The sequence below is a fragment of the Pinus tabuliformis genome, chromosome 4_2, assembly GCF_031772625.1.
Source record: "Pinus tabuliformis cultivar Carrire ecotype Pingquan chromosome 4_2, CPIR1, whole genome shotgun sequence".
Lineage (NCBI taxonomy): Eukaryota > Viridiplantae > Streptophyta > Pinopsida > Pinales > Pinaceae > Pinus > Pinus tabuliformis.
In genome coordinates, this window is record NC_142304.1 from 315,417,175 (window position 1) to 315,430,763 (window position 13,589).

Here is a 13,589-nt window from a genome sequence, read left to right on the forward strand (position 1 = left end):
CAAATAATTAGTTGAAAATCAGTTAACTGTTAATTGTGGGACCTAACCACCTAGTCACAGCTGTCACAGTGGGTGCTAGTCAAATCAGTGGGTAATTATAACCCAATCAACTAAAAAAAGATCCAATGGCATAAATTAGGAAAGGAAGGAAGTTATAATATCTTATCACAATTTTCATATTTTGATAAAGAAGAATAAAATGACACACAGAGGTTAGAGGAAGTCCACTTACAAATCCCCATTATTTTTTGGTAAATTCTCCACCCACAATTGTAAATCCATAGTGCTTGGATAAAAATAATTTAATATAGGGAAGCTCATCCAAAATTGCCACTACACCTCCTTTGTTTTGTCCCAAAGAAAATGCCTTAGCATAGCTCTTAGGTGAATCAAAGGAACTAATATGGATTTCACTATATTGAACTCTTTTGATAGATAGTTTCTAACGAAAGATCCTTTTTGATATCCTATTGGTGAATTACTTCTTATTAAGTCAACAATTCCTTGAATCTTTGGTGAAAGCTGCTCCATAGTCAGAATTGCTGATAGATTTTGGTAGTTCCCTATAATACTAGTGATTCCCCCATTACTATTATCATTGTAGCCCTTATTGTTATTATTGTGCCCCTATTGTCCCCATATTGTTATTAGTGTACCCCATAGAAGCCCACTATTGTTATTTTTGTGCCCTTATATTATTATTGTTATATTTGCTTTGATTATATTGTGACCCCTTAGACTCCTATACATAGAAAGGAGGTTTAGTCATTTGTGTCATCCAAGAATTGTTCATTTGTGTAATGTAAATGAGGTTTCCCCCTCAAATAGGCTAATTTCTAAGGCATTGATGTATCTTTTCTATCTTTTTGTGAGTTGGTTACATAACATTTGGTATAAGAGGTTTGGATTTTAGGGTTTTGCTGCTCCAAACAGGTCATCATGGAATTTTCGCTATAACATATTTTTTGCGACATTTCAGAAGCTAAAAAAAACCATTTGAGCTGAAATCTTGATGATCCTCATGCCTGAATTTCAAATGTTGTCTCACTATATTTTCGAAGATATGATCTAATACATTTAGGGTTTTGAAGGCTCCCAAATTAAATCCCAAATATGTGGCCTTGGGAAAATTGTCATAACTTTCTCTCTAAGTATCAGATTGAAATTTCGTACAAAGTCATAGAAAGAGGACAGATTGTTTTTTTTTTGTGCATCATTTTTAGGTCATAACATTGAAATTGTGACATGTGGAACTTCACAAAAGTCGGTCTACTTAAAAGGTGTATAATGAGGTCATCTTGGGAAATTAGGGATAATTCTTTCTCATAGGATCCAATTTCAATCAGACTAGTGGCATTTGAAAGAGAACTCAAAGGGCTACCCTAGTTCCAAATGTCAGACCTTGGAGACTTGGAATTGAATAGATACATTAGATTTAACATCGAGCTCCTAGAAACCGAAAAAAGGTCTCTAGTTTTTTTTAATTTTGCATAAGTTTGGCTTGAAAAATTAGTTTGAAGGAATTAAAAGGGCATAGTGAAGCATAATTATCATTAATTGATGCCTCGAAGAAAGAAAATGGAAAAACCTAGTAAGAAACCTAAAATCTCTAGCATGACTCATCAAGAAGAGGAAGAAATGCAACATGATATATCATAATTACGAGACCAAGTGAAACAAAATTCACTCTCACAAAAAGTAATAGAAGCTAAGATGGACGATTTAAAGAAAGGCGTGGAAGCTAAGATGGGTGGTGTGGAAGATAAGATGGATGGTTTAAAGAAAGGCATGTAAGCTAAGATGAATGACGTGGAAGCTAAGATGAATGATGTGGAAGCTAAGATGCAAGTCAAAATGGAAGATTTGAAGACATATTTAACAAACTTTCTACAAGAAATGTTTAGTAATGGTAAAAGGTTAGTAAGGAAAACTCACGATGAGAACAAAATAAATGTTAATCATGGTGTCATAGAGTCTAAAATTGGATTGAAGACCCACCATGTTCCAAATATCGATATGAGGAAGTTTGATGGTAATGATACTATAGATGGAGCAATATTTCGATCTCCATAATGTGCAAAACACACAAAAGGTACACATTGCAAATTTATATTTGGAACCAAATAAGTTTTTATGGCATTGATGGATTTTCTCTCCTAAACAACTTGTCACTTGGGCAATCTTTACGGAATAAATGATAACACATTATGAGGATACAAAAAACAATACCTTTTTTAGCCAATTGATAAATCTCAAACAAAAGTGTTCAATGATGGAGCACATTGAGGACTTCCAAAAATTGAATATAAGGGTAAAATGTATTCCAGAGGTAGGATTGATGTGTTCATAGGGACTTTAACGGATAATCCAACATGAGTTTCACCTTTGGGAACTTGATTCATTGGAGAAGGCATCAAGTTTGCAAGAAAAATGGAAAGAAAAATTATGGAAACTAGGAAGCCTACCAGTCACAACTATAAAGATGAAAGTATTGTTTCCCCTAGCCTTCCACAACCTATAAGGTTGACAACACAAAAATTGGAAGAAAAAAGAGAAAATAGGCTTTATTAGAGTTGTGATAGAAAATACACTATATCTCATAAGTGTGTTGAGAAGAAATTATTTTACATAGATTTTGAAGAGGAGGAAGAAAAGGAACAAGAAACATCAAAATAAGAGGATATACACCAGGAAAAAACCCTAGAGAAAGAAGAAATGAATATGACCATATCTTATCATGCATTGGCTGGAATCACCACTCCTCAAATTATCAAGATAGAAGGACATATCAAGAAGAAAAAGATAATAGTGTTTGTTGATTCGGGTAGTACACATAATTTTATTCATTATAAGATAGTGAGGGAAATTAATTGCTTCCTATATCCAGCACCAGAGTGTGAAGTGATTTTTGCAAGTGGAGGAACCATAAATTTGTATGGAAAGTACCATAATATCAAGCTATCCATGGGAGAATATGTATTGAAAAGACCAATGCTTTCCATTCCAATGGGTGGTGCTAGTGTTGAATTAGGAGTCGAATGGATACAATCCTTGGGTACAATATCTTTTAATTTTTAAGAAATTTTCATGAAATTTTGTTCGGAAGGAAAGAAAGATGAATTAAGGGGTATCGTAGGGAAAGTAGGAAAGGTAATAAGCTCTAACGGAATGATAAAACTTCTAAAGAGATAACAACGAGGTGTAATTCCACGATTATGTTTGGTAGAGGTTCCCACATCGAATCGTCTATTTCTCCAGATCTCCAAAAAATCTTGGATAATCATTCCAAGGTATTTGAGGCTCCTAGGCCTACCACCTATTTGTGATCATGATCATGTTATTCTTTTGATTCCAGGAAGTGTTCCTCCAAACATTAAGCCTTACAGATATCCCTATGCCCAAAAGAGGGAAATTGAACGTATGGTTGCATAAATGCTAGAGGCTGGTATAGTTCAACCTAGTCAAAGTTCTTTCTTTGCTCCAGTAGTATTGGTGCACATGAAGGATGGATCATGGCGCATGTGTCTATATTATAGGGAGCTAAACCATCTCAATATTAAAAATATATTTCCCATTCTTGTCATTGATGAATTATTGGATGAATTGCATGGATCAATTTACTTCAACAAGTTGGATATTTGTTCAGGATAATATCAAATCATAATGAAGACTGAAGACATTCCGAAAACAACATTTAGAACTCATGAGGGTCATTATGACTTTTTGGTAAGCAAGGTTTGATGAATTCCATTTTCAAACTCTTCCTTAGAAAAATTGTGTTAGAATGTTTGATAATATACTAATCTACCACAAGTCTTGGAAGGATTGTGTTCAACATGTTGTCAGGGTGCTCAAATTATTGGAGGATAAATAATTATATGCAAAAGGCTCCAAATGTTTCTTTGGAGTACAAGAGGTGGAATATCTAGGTCATATTGTATCTCATGAAGGTGTTAAGGTAGACCCTAGAAAAATTAATTCCATTAAGTAGTGGAAAATCCCCACATCCATAAAGCATCTGCGAGTATTTCTCGGGTTGACAGATCACAAGTTTGTTAAGAATTATGGGAGAATATTAGAACCTCTAACAACATTATTGAAGAAATATGCATTTTCATGGACTCCAAAAGAAAAAAACACCTTTGAGCATCTTAAAGAGGTAATGTGCCAAGCACCATCTTAGCTACATCGAACTTCACAAAAACGTTTATTATGGAATGTGATGCTTCATGAAATGGAACTGGTGTTGTTTTAATGCAAGGAGAAATACCCATTTCTTTCGAAATTCATCCAACCAAAGGAAACTATTCACAAAAAGCTATTTATGAGAAGGAAATGTTGGAAATACTACATGCACTTAATAAAGAGTAGCAAAAATGGGTCACAAAGATGTTGGGTTATGACTTTGAAATCATGTACAAAAAAGGGAAGCAAAATGTTGGTGCAGATGCACTCTCAACAAAGCATTTCTTTCTGCCATTTCCATTATCCAACTAGATTGGATAAACAAAGCAAGGGATGAATGGAAGAATGATGAAGAAGTGTGGGCACTCATTCAAAACTTACAACAAGATCCTAGTACATCTGATACAAATATCGCTTACACCTATGTAATAATTCCCAACACAAACAAAAGATTATTATGGAATTGCACACTTCTCCCCTAGGAGGGAACTCAAGATTTTTAAAAACTTACAATAGGGTTAAGAAGGATTTTTTTGGGATGGACTTAAATCGGACATCCAAATTTTTTTGGTGGAATGTTTGGTTTTACAAAAAAATAAAGTTGAAACAAATAAGACCCCAGGTATATTACAACCTTTATCCATTCCAATCCATCGTTGGGAGGAGGTTTCAATGGATTTTATCACATGTTTAACCAAGTCCGAAGGAAAGAGTGTCATCATGGTGGTAATTGATAGACATACCAAGTATGCATACTTTTGTGTATTATATCATCCATTTAAAGGCAATATAGTTTCTACTACATTTATGGAATAATTCAAAAGCTACATGGAAACCCAAAGACTATTGTAGGTGACAGAGATCCCATTTTCACAGGAAGTTTTTCGAAAAAATTATTTCCTTGCCTTAGTACACAGTTAGCTCATAGCTCATCTTATTATCTTCAATATAATGGGAAAACTAAGATAATAAACAAATGTTTGGAGGGAGATATTTGTTTCTTTGTCTCTGATAAAAATACACAATGGGTCAAATGATTGCCTCTTGCTAAATGGTGGTATCACACTTCCTTCCATACTACAGCAAACATGATTCCATTTATGGCACTTTATGGATATCATCCACCATCCACCACATCATATTTAAGAGAAAAGTCTCAGGTTCAAGCAATCGAAGATCCCATCGAGCATCAACAACAAGTTGTCTAACTCTTAAAGGATAACCTCACTTTGGTGCATAATAGAATGAAACAACAAGAAGATCAACATCGCAATGAAATAAGTTTTGATGTAGGTGATTGGGTATTCCTATGGCTACAACCATATAAAAAAATCTCCCTCAAGCAAGCTAAGAAGAATAATAAATTATCACCAAAGTATTATGGTCCATACAAGGTGTTGCAATAGATTGGTACTATGGCATACAAATTGGAGCTTCTTGTAACTTCCCGACTGCACCCAGTTTTCCATGTTTCATGTTTAAATAATGTTATAGGTGAAAAGATCCCAGTTAAAACAATATTGCCACAACTTGATGAGGAAGGGAAAATCATATTGGAACTTGAAGTAGTCACAGAAACAAGAACTCGACAGCTGTGAAATTGATCAATTTCGGAGTATCTCATTAAGTGGAATAACTTACCCACTAAATATTCCACATGGGAGGATGCGAATTTTATAAAGAAGCATCCATAACTACTCAAGTGTTGAGGACAACACTTTTATGAAGCAGAGGGGCATGTTAGGCCCTTATAATACTAGTGATTGTCCCATTACTATTTTCATTGTATCCCTTAGTTTTATTATTGTTTCCTTATTGTCCCCATATTGGTATTAGTGTGAACCATACAAGCCCTCTTAGACTCCTTTATTATATTGTGACCCCTTAGCCTCCTATATATAGAAAGTAGGTTTAGTCATTTGTATAATCCAAGAATTATTCATTTGTGTAATGTAAGGGAGGTTTCCCCTCGAAGAGGCTGATTTATAAGGTGTTGATATATCTTTTCTATCTTTTTTTGAGTTGGTTTCATAACAGATTTTTTGTGTAAGTTGAATTAATTATTAAGATCACAAATAACAATACGGTAAGCATTGCTCATCCAAGCATGCTCACAATGTCCCCTGCATCAATGCCATATTTATCTGCATCATATCGGATTTCTTTTTCAAAAACTAATTTACACAACTTACATTAGACACATGCATGAATTTATTTTGGCAAGTTCCTTTCTCTTATATTAAACCTAGTGAAGCTTCACCATATTGGTAAGGTACATATTTGATAAATACCTTTCCAAATTCCATTATATTAGATCTAGTGAAGTTTCATCATCTTGGTAAGATTCATATATTTTAAGCCGATTAATCCCATCGAAGTATAAAGCAAGCAATGTAACATAAAGAATGAGAATAAATATTTCTCACCATGTGGAAAGAACATTGTAGAGAAAGAAAACCTGAATGAAACAATATTACATTTTGGTAAGGTAAGTCATTCATATTTTCCATGTAAAAATACTATTTCAAACATAGCTATAACATATTTGATCAACTCTTTCTACACATGGTATATCATGTTGTTTGACTGAATGAGATTCCCAATTTCCATTGCATTTAGAAGCATGTTTTACAATAAGGTTTATTCTACAATGAATTAATCTGTATGGTTTTAAGAACCTTGTATATCACTAGATTATGTTTTGTGAAAGGACATTATTCTTGCGTTATTCAAATTAAAAACTTCATGGAAAATAAAACATAATACAATTAGCACAAATTAAATCTTGAATACCTGGGATTTGCAAATTTTGTCCTAGTGGGATAAATTATTACATATTATAATCCAAAGGTTCAATTTCTCCCAACACTGGTAATATAATATATATATACCATTGAATCTTAATCATATCAAGTGAACAATCACAAACAAGAAATCAAATTACAGTTACATAAAGCTACATAGCTACACATACAATAGAACATTACAAAATTGCTCCTTTGGATGCCCTTGAAACTCTTAGTTACTTTTGTGTTCTAGAATCCATACAAAAACTCTTATGCTTAGGAAAAAGGCACCAGTCGTACACCACATATCTACTTTAAATGGATGTAGGAAAGCTGATGCATTGGAATGTATTTGTATAATAGGGACTACCACAACTAGACCTGATTCGAAATAAGTTTGGGTGAAGTCTACAATTTTCCACTGTTTTGCCACAATTGCAACATCTCCTATCACTGCATCAAACTTCTACATGAGTTCAGCTATGAATAACTTCGCTGAAGTAGTATGCATATATTTTTTTCCAAACTACATGATATCCAAGAGTGTGTAAGACTATTTGTGAGCTAACCCCCAACGAAACACTTATTAGGTTACCAACCAATTAAGGATTCATTAAAATTTAACACATACCAACTTGTAAAGACACCTTATTTACGAGATCATCATAATTGGTTGGAGGATTTCCATTTCCGTAGGGTTTAAATTTGTACTTAATCTTATAAGGAAGTAATTTCAGTGCTGCAATAAACAAATCAACACAAAATATTATCACCATGTCACTACCATTTGCTGCTACAAATTCCTTGAAGATTGTCTTTCTAGGAACACCAATCACAAATTGATTTCCATGCACCCAACCCTATGGAAATGTTTTTCTTTCACCAAGCCATATAATATCAGAGAAGTTTGGCTTTAGATAAGATTCTGTATCATTGATCACAACTGTATTTGATGGAAGGGTAACTGATAAGCCTATTTAATGTGACTAGTAACCAACACCATGAAGCCTGTACTAGCTACATTTATAATATTGAAAGTAGAACCCATCAAGTTCCTTCATTTATCTAACTCTAGAGGACCTATAACACCATTAAAATTAGTTTGTAGTATTGTCTTTCGTAATTGTGCTCCTCCTTCAATGACTTTTAGTGCTGCTAGTTTCAACATGCTTCCACTTGAACTTGATAGAGTCGATCATTTTACAAAATGGATATTTCCTCCTTAGTTAAAGTATCCATTTATAGAATGAGTAATCATCAATATAATGTCATAAACATACAATACAAATGCATTGAAGGAGACATTAATGATAATGGTTGTTTGTAAATTTTCTACCTTTCTCTCAATATATGTTGTTGTATTGAATTTGGAGTATGTGGATGTAGCCTAATTAATCCTTGAAGTGATTTCATGATGTCAACTTCAACTAGACGAAAATACCAAATAGAAGATAGCCAATCCGTGGCTATCTAGACGTAGTTGGTGCTCAACATTCCAATTATCTTATCTTTAGAAATAAGTTTAAGACCAGCATTTGAATATATATGGACTATGAAAAATCGTGTGTCCATTGAAGCAAAATTGGGCAAGACATCAACCATCTCTCTTTGACTAGCTCCAGGAGTCATACATGCCTTATTGGAAATCCTAGCTCCCACAGTTGTCAGAGAATCCCCTAATGTAGAAATTCCATTGCTCCCATCATCATCATCTATATACATAACAACAACTTCTCTCCAACCACAAGAATCCACAAAAGATACAACTATTTCCCTCTCATAAACTTCACTATGGGGCATACGGATTAAATATGGGTATTCATATTGTTATCTCAAAACCAGACCTTGACAGGCTATTGATTAGGTAGACTTCAAGTAACTCTTTCAAACCTACTTTAGGCTGAGGTTTAGCCTCCTCAACCTGAGAGGGCTCTCTCACAAGATTAAAGATTTGGATAATGAATAAGATGGCTAACTCTATGAAACAAAATTAGAAAGTATCCATTGGGCTTATGGAGTCATATATGCTTCAGTAGTGACAGTAAGGTTAGATTTGCATAGAAGTCAAGGCATTCAGAATCCAACATATGTAGAACACACCAAACACATAGAAGGCTAGTACAATTTACGAATATATGAAGGAATTTAGAGCACTGTTAGTAATTTCTAAGTAATCACATATTCATAACACTGTAGATAATAAAAAAAGAAAACACAAGACATTCATCACATTGATTTCTTTATGATTCATGAGAAGCAAAGCCAATACTGTATTACTGAAAACAGAGTCTTTACATAAAGCCAAATATCAGAGCTTTTCTCAATAAATTTCCAACCCAAAGTACATTTCTCTTTCTCCTATATAGAGAATTCTTTACAAAGTTGAGATTCCTCCTCCAGCATGAGGGGAACTCGAATTCTTCTTTGTATGACACCTATTCAAACTTTGACTAACTATTAAATACAACAACTGCTAAATGGAAGTTTTAGAAACCTAAGAAAATTAGGAGTCTAACTCCACATCATGTTGATAATAGCATTTGTTACAATAAAAAAACGTTCTCTGACAAGTGGTTCCCTTCAGTTTAACTTTGATGGGTATTTAAAACTTCTTGCTGGCCCTTAATGTCTTATCTCCTTTACTGCTCCTGCAAAGTAGGAAACTGCCCTTGTTTTCCTGCTTTTGGTTTCCTCAAGGATATTTGAGACCAATAAACCATGATGCTGTTCTTTGATTACACAAAAGTATATTCGAGTACCACGTTATTGATGTGATTTAGACTCTTCCTATATACTCGTATGAAGACAAAACCTCTTCAAAGTTGTTTGGAATGTCGTGGACAATACTAGCGGTGATTAATTGTATGACAAAAACTTAGAGTTCATATATCTATTCCTCCGCTTTTTTACCCTTGCTGGTTGCTTGCACATTGAAAATGATCCTTTTCTGGAATCCCCTTTCAAAAAAGTTTCCCGTTGATTACTCAAAATTTGGTTGACTAAGCTTAATTATGCAGCTACAGCAGTTTCGTAGCGCGCTACGAAACTGCTGTGCATTATGCGTCACCTACAACAGTTTCATAGCATGCTACAAAACTGTTGTGTAATCACAAAACACAATTTTAATATCAAAATATGACTGCCTTGAGCCTCTTTTGTATTGGAATGTCCCTTTCAAATGCCTTGAAGCTATCAAAACTAAGTGGAGATGTATCATTCTTCAAGAAACTGCAACAAGGTAAATCATCAAAATTTGGAATATAACCTTACTTGCTGTGTGATTTCCTTAAGGAAATCTTACCCGCTAGCTTAGCTGCATCTTCAAATCTTCAATTTGTCTCTTCATAACCCTGATCCCAGCTCTCAATTTCGTATTAACTCTTCCGATGAATTTTGCTTCTTTTATTGTGGGAACTGACCATGTGTAGTACTGAGAATGACAGTCGACCACCTCAGGTATTTGAATTGTTTTGTCTTCCCACAGAGCCCCCATTTTGTTGAAATGAGCTTCCTTGATTGCATGTTTTCTTGAGGTTTTCTTTAGTTTAGCAATTTCCAGGTTTGCTAATTTCAATTTCTTTTTTAACTCTTCAACACTATCTTCTTCTTGAGGGATAACTTCCTTACCTTTATCTTTTCCTTCATGAGACTGTGCTATCTCCTCTATTTCACTTGTTTCGAGCAGTGTCTCTTGTACCTGTCTTGAATGCCTCATCACTGGTCTTCTTGGCTTAAAGACAAATTTAGCAACCAGATCATCGAACTTGAGCTTTTTCGAGGCCTTAATCTTTTTGGCCTTGCATTTTCCTGAATTTATCCAATCTGCTTGAACCAAGGGAGATTCTTCAATATCAATAGCTTGGAGTAAGTCATTAAGACTTCCCTTTGAAACCGGGCTTTCCTCAATAACCACCGTCTTGCCTTTTTCCTTAGCTAATTGGATCCTTGTCATTCTTCTCTGCACTACTTCACCTGTTGATGATTCATGTATACCCTCTTTGATCTGAGTTTTCTCTTTCTGGGACTGTTGGGGTGTGTCTTGGATTATCAGTGGTTTGGTAGGTTCCTTTACCTGCTGTTGTTGGGAAAAGTATCTATTGAGAACGCCCCTATCCCACTCTAAGGTGTGACAGTGCCTTAGCAACAAACAAGGAAAGCTACTTGTGTATTCTTCTTTATGAAATGTAAACGAAGAGGAAGGATAAACTAACCTGTGTCTTGCGCTAGTTTGTTGATCCAATTGCTCTCCTCTTCAACCGCTTCCAGCTCCCTGCTTCCTTACTGGCCCAGCTTCACCAAATTCCTGCAAGATCACAAGAGAGAGAAACTACACGAAGATATAGATTTACATTCACAAAAAGATCAGGATCAGATTAAGCTAAACATGCAAATATAACAAAACATCACTGATACACAAGCATGTAGAAGAAACTCAAATAGTTTTATTAATGCAATAAGAAGATCCAGGAGGAGATACAACCAAGTCAGTCCCGATCTAGCATCTACCTCCCAGCAAAGGAATCCCTTCCTCACCTCCAACAAAGCATAAATCACCCAATGCACTAATCTCAATCTCAAACCACCAGCAATTCTTTGCAAAGTACAAAATTCCAGCCTCTGGATCTCTGGGATGAGGGATCCATATATAGATGTAAGCAGAGAGGATGAGTCATCTTGTGTTTTGACTTGTGGCTTCTCTTTGTAAGTTCTTGCTTCCACTTGGAGACTGAGAGCCTCTTACTCATCACTGGTCGAATTCAGTGAGGCAAGTGTCATTGGAGAAGATTCTGGAAGCTTCCATTGTCTCTCCACCTCATTGAATGACTCTGGCACTTGTCATTTCCCGCTCAACGCACCTGGGTAGTGCATTCAAGTGCGTTGCAATGCACCTAGCCAGTGTATTTGGGTGCTTTGCAACGCAGCTAGCTAGTGGAGCATCTGAATTGATCCTGATTTGACTAGTTTTGAGCACTTTCTGGTGGAGAACTTTTGGGAGAAGCTGTCATTGGTTGACCTTGTTCCTCTAGCGGTAGGAACAACACTTTTAGGGACTTTGGATCCCTTGGATTATGGAAATTTCATGCTCAGAGCTGTAAGGCACAAAAATGTCTATAACAGTTGCCCCCTAAAGTATGAGGTCGTTTATCGGGTGAAATGCTTTATTAGGAGGATCTGAAGTTCTTTCAATGCTGGGAGGAGACCTGTAATAAGATACAATACAATACATTATTTTCATACTGTTTTCATGATCTAGCTGAGGCGGGCATTCCCATGCTCAGCTTTATAAATTCATTTTTATGTACATAGGACAGACAATCGTCTGATGGTAGACTGATGATTCTGATGAAGTCATCATCCTTTTGGTAGGATGATAATCTGTGCTGCAATGCTGTACATGTCAATGTCTTTATTTTTCCTGAATATATATCGCAGCCCGGATGGATGAAACTAGATCCGGGGTCTTCAATCTCTTCTCATCTTCACTCGAAGTACAAGTGGATCCATGTGAGAAATGTTTTGAAGTCGAACATGGAAAGACATCACTTGATTACCAGTCAATGATGTAAACTGTTAACAAGCACGAGAGGAATCACCGATAAGGATGATGACCCTCAAGGTACTGCAGTACAATTCATGTGGTGTGAATAAAGGACCTGGCATCGAACACCACGCAAAATCATTCGGTCGAAGGTCATTGATGTATACCTGTCGCCGGAAGTGAGAAACTTGCCATTGAGGCATGCAAGCTTCAAAGTACTCAATGGGGTGTTCCTAGATCAACTTCTTGGATAATGAGCTAATGTCGACAAGAAGCGATCCGTCAAAGGAGGGCCTTGATGAATCCCATATCAATGACACGGAACGGAGCAAATGATTTTGATGGAGGTGAAAACGATATGATGATACATGGTTCAGGGTGGTGGTCATGAAAGAATGAAGTATAATGTAGGGTAGTGGATGGGACACGGGTGACTTCTCTGGATGACTTCTCTTGAACATGTCGGCGACACTTATATGATGGATTGGTAGCATTTACCCCAAATGTGGATGGTATGGCGAGACCATGGTGATGTGACCGGTGAATGAAACAACCCAACCCGACTCAGGGACGGAGTGGAAGGGTCATGTTCAAGAGCGACTTGCTACCAATAAAGATTCTTTGAGTTTCTTCCCAATTTTTCCCCAGTCATTGCTGACCAGTACCTATTTATTTTTGTCAATCTTGAGGAGGATAATATATGCTTGTTCTATAATTTGCCCTTCGGGCAAACCCATCGCTATGTTTTAACGAGCCTAGCGATAGTGAAACTCGTTCTCGTCTAAAGACAAGTTTGTCGCTATTAATGTTTTTAACGAGTCTAACGACAAAGATAACTCGGTCCTTTTCATGTTTAGAGAGTCTGAAAAGGTACGTAAAGTTAAATCTAGAATTCCTTTTTCGTCATCTAATCCCTTAAGTCCGAAAAAGTATAAAACAATACAGAAGGGATGAATTTTCGATAGTTTTAACGAGCCGAACAAAACAAGCGCTCGATCTTTTTGTGCAATAATCCCTCGGGTCCAAAAAGATTAAAATCTAGAGGAGGGATAGCGCTTCCGGTCGCTTTAACGAGCTGG

The 13,589-nt window shown here is 35.8% G+C and overlaps 1 pseudogene; it reads right to left on the reverse strand.

Moving 5' to 3' along the window:
* Positions 1-241: 241 nt before the first annotated feature.
* The window catches only part of LOC149169240 (glutamate receptor 3.3-like), a 75,585-nt pseudogene continuing 62,237 nt past the window's right edge, over positions 242-13,589 (reverse strand).